Raw genomic sequence first — 4,383 nt, forward strand, 5'->3', positions numbered from 1 at the left:
CTGTTATCACACCTGATGGAAAGTGATGATACTGTCTGAGATGGAGCGCGCTTGATTAGAAGATGCCTATTCACTCTAGACTTGAAGGTACCCATATTGTAGGTGGTGGGGAAAACGGAGGTTGGGAGGGCATTCCAGATCTTAGTGGTGCGTATCAGAAACGAGGAAGCAACTCGTTTCGTACGTGTCTTAGATACGTCAACTACGTACATGTGCAGATCTTTAGGATGCTTCGCAGTTCTGTGGTAAAAAGGTGACAGAGGAACCAAATTAAATAGTTCCTGGGCGCTCTCCGAAAAATATTCTGTAGAAAACCGACAAACAGGCAACGTTTGCGATGGTGTTCCAAGGTCTGGAGTTTTGCGATCAGTGTCTGGTCACCAATGAACCTTCTAGCACGACGATCCACTAAATCCAAAGCTTCAAGCTAGTACTTAGCAGAGCCATCCCATAAATGGCTGCAGTACTCCATGCACGATCTGACTTGGGCTTGATATAAGGTCAGAAGCTGTTCCGGTGTGATGTACTGTTTGAACTTATTGAGGATACCAAGTTTTTTGCCAGCAGTTTTAGGTTTGGATTCAATACATTGCCCAAAGTTGAGTTTGGATGTCAAGGTAACTCCTAGAAGCTCAATACTGTCGGTGATGTGTACAGATACATTTCGGAAAGTCAGGAATGTCAGGAGGAATGGACTCCTCTCACCGAAACAAGACGTGCCACATGACAAATCTAGCCACTAGGCTTTGTTCGTAGGGTGGTAATGCTAGCTGCGGCCGAAGCCTTCCACCTAAAGTATGTTGTTCAATTAGCACCACGCAAGGGCCACGTGTAGGGTAAAGAGGTATGAAACCTGACTTTGGTAAGACCTACGGATGCGAGCAACTTTGACCCCCAAAAATATTTGTATTAATCATATACATAAATATTATGTATATAATTAATACAAGTATTTTGTTAATTGTTAAAAAGAGAAACGGACTTTCCTGTTGCCTCTTCGCGGTTGAATCTACATTCCGAAACGGTGGTTAAAGTTAAAATTGTAAAATGTCGATTTAAAAAAGCTTACGAAAGCTTACTAGAATAAAGTATATTTCGACTTTGATTTCAATACTTTACTTCCCACTTAGAACCTCCTCCCCCATGGAACGCCAACCATCCCGATCTTGGGCAGTCAGCATCCATCCCGAACCTGCCACCTTTTTTAAATCATCGGCCCATCTTGTCACAGGGCGTCCTACACTACGTTTGCCTAAGCGTGGTCTCCACTCCAACACGTGTCGGCTCCATCGGCCATCAATGCGCCTGGAGACATGACCAGCCCTCTTCCACTTCAGCGAGCTAATTCTAAGCGCGATGTCGGTGACTTTAGTTCTCTGGCGAATGTCCTCGTTTCGGATTCTATCTGCCAGAGAAACCCCAAGCATCGCACGTTCCATTGCTCGCTGAGCGACCCTAAATTTGTGGACCAGTCCTACGGTAAGTGTCCACGTTTCGGCACCGTAAGTCATTACAGGTAGGACGAACTGATTGAAGACCCTGGTCTTAAGCGACTGTGGGATCGACGATTCAAAAATATGACGTAACCTCCCGAATGCCGCCCAGCCCAAACGTATTCTTTTTTTAGCCGCCTTCTCAAAGTTGTGCCGGCCAAGTTGTATAGTTTGGCCCAGGTAAATATATTCCTGCACAACTTCAAGTGGAGAGCCGTTTACGACCACTGGTCTCGGGGATATATGACGGTTTGCCATAATTTTGGTCTTTTCAATGTTCATCCCGAGACCTACTTGTCTTGAAGAATCGCTCAGGCTGTTTAGCATCTCTTCGATCGAATCGATGTCGGGAAGATCGTCTGATAGGTGGCGTGTTAGTCTGGCTCGTGGGTCATCCGCACTGTGGGACTCAGGTGGAGGTACACGTGATGAGTATAAATCGCGTGGTCGTGGATCGGTGGCGTCGTCAATGCCCTGCCTGGTTTCCAACATGGCAAATCGGTTCTGTAGTTCCAGCTGGAAGTTTTCGCAACCAGCTTCGACCTGAGGCAGAGTTGGTCTTGGTTCCCATAAATTTGTAGAATTATTACATAAAATGTCAATAATATCTTTTGAGGCTCAATGAATCGGCTTCCCAGAACTCTGTCGTTAATTGGCTCTTAAAACTTTAAATGCAAAAGGCTTATATTTATTTTCTATCGGAAGATGAGTCAACACATCAATATTTCTTTTTTTATTTGAATACTATTCGTTTTAATAATATAAAGTCATGTCGGCCCTAGGCGATCGAGCTTCGTTCGTTCTAGAAAATTAGTGACTCTAAAGAATTGTGTTTGTTTAAATTATACATATACATAGACTAAAAAGTAAAACCTTATTTAAATACAAATTTGAACCAAATCGTTAAAGCCGTTTCCAAATATACAAAATAAATTTATGTACAAGAATTGCTCATTTTATATTATAAGATATAACCTATATTATAATGTAATAATATTTTTATCATCCATTGAACGGGTAACTGGCTTACGGAAAATATATCTTGTCAAGCATATCACAATCATTATAATAATAATAATAATGTCCTCCAGACCGATTTCGGCCACGGCGGCCAATCTCAAGAGAGATTAGCCAACTACGCAGGAGATGTTATAGTGCACAAGTGTGTGCGCAAACAGAAGTGCACTCTCTATTCCCTAACTCTCATAATCCGATGGGACGGTAATCCGACACGACCGGAAAGAGTTCAGGCGCAGGACCAACGGCTTTAGGTGCTTTCCGAGGCACGGGAGTGTACACACTTCCAACTTCTAGACTCCGGGCTGCTACTGAGAATTTTCTAAGAGAAAAACCCAATAACTTTTTTACTTGCCCGACCTGGGAATTGAACACAAGACCTCCGGGTCTGCGGCCTTATATCAAGCCACTAGACCAACGAGGCAGTCAATCATTATTATTATTCTAAAAACAATTTAAGCACTTGAAGTACCCTACGCGCTTACCTATAATTCAAACAGTGACCTTCGTTTAGCATCTTTATGTTTTATTTATACCGGAGTTAAATATTTTCTTTGTATATAGATTATTTATGTATAGATATATGGTTATATGTCTATAAACCGAAAAATTTTGATCATGATATGTTCTTTATAAATTTAACTCGGATTTACGATACTATTGTTCAGTTGCTTTTGAAAAACTAAAATGTGTGTCTTTTAATTATGTTTTGAAAGTATATCATATATACGACTATTATAATGTAACAGTAACAGCCTGTTAATGTCCCACTGCTGAGCTAAGGCCTCCTCTCCCTTTTTGAGGAGAAGGCTTAGAGCTTATTCCACCACGCTGCTCCAATGCTGGTTGGTAGAATACACATGTGACATAATTTCAATGAAATTAGACACATGCAGGTTTCCTCACGATGTTTTCCTTCACCCTCAAGCACGAGATGAATTTTAATCACAAATTAAGCACATGAAAATTCAGTGGTGCTTACCCGGGTTTGAACCCATGATCATCGGTTAAGATTCACGCGTTCTAACCACTAGGCCATCTCGGCTTATAATAATTAGCATATATTAAATTAAATACAAAATAGACAACGATTATTTAATTTTAATAAAAATATGACGTCCAACGCGGGGCTCGAACCCAAGACCCTGAGATTAAAAGTCTCATGCTCTACCGACTGAGCTAGCCGGGCTTATATCTTCATCATAAATAACCGCAAATACTCTCATATGTGTATCCTCATAAAATGAACGTATTTATTGTCTCATCCCAACTTACAAATTAGAATTTTATCGCGAAATATTTCATTACATAATGAGATATAAAAAAATATACAAGGGTTTACTCTACTTAACTTTCATGCGTTTACTAAATGAATCATCAAAACTATCATCACAAAATCTATTTATACAAACAAAAAAACGTTCCAAATGAATATATTATTTATTTTTATAACCAATTAATATCGTGTGGTAACAAATTGAAAGTAAGAAGTAAAAATAATATTGTCGTATTTTTATTCGTAAAAATGATTACTATGACAAATTAATAATTATCATTTATAAAACATAAGGATTACTGACACATAAAAAACTATATATTTGTACTACAATCATTATAAAAATAAAATAAAATAGTCTTTCATTTACTTCCTAACTATGACTAACAGTAATTAAGCTACTATAATTTAGTGGAATACTATAGAAAGTAAAAGCCTCTATTCTGATAAAGTCAAAATCAAAGTCAAAAATATTTATCCGGCGTTACACTTTCTTATTGATTGTCATAAATCTACCACCCGTTCGGAAATAAACACCTCAGACCTGAGAAGAACCGGCGAAAGAAAATCAGCGGTTTTTTTATATCTTTTTCTTTA

At 39.1% G+C, this 4,383-nt stretch overlaps 1 non-coding gene across 1 annotated transcript; it reads right to left on the reverse strand.

Annotated features, from left to right (window-relative positions):
• Nucleotides 1-3,626: 3,626 nt before the first annotated feature.
• Nucleotides 3,627-3,699, reverse strand: Trnak-uuu (transfer RNA lysine (anticodon UUU)). Its single transcript has one exon. It is a non-coding gene; the product is annotated as a tRNA-Lys (tRNA).
• Between the last annotated feature and the right edge of the window lie 684 nt (nucleotides 3,700-4,383).

Source organism: Nymphalis io, chromosome 4 (assembly GCF_905147045.1).
Source record: "Nymphalis io chromosome 4, ilAglIoxx1.1, whole genome shotgun sequence".
NCBI lineage: Eukaryota > Metazoa > Arthropoda > Insecta > Lepidoptera > Nymphalidae > Nymphalis > Nymphalis io.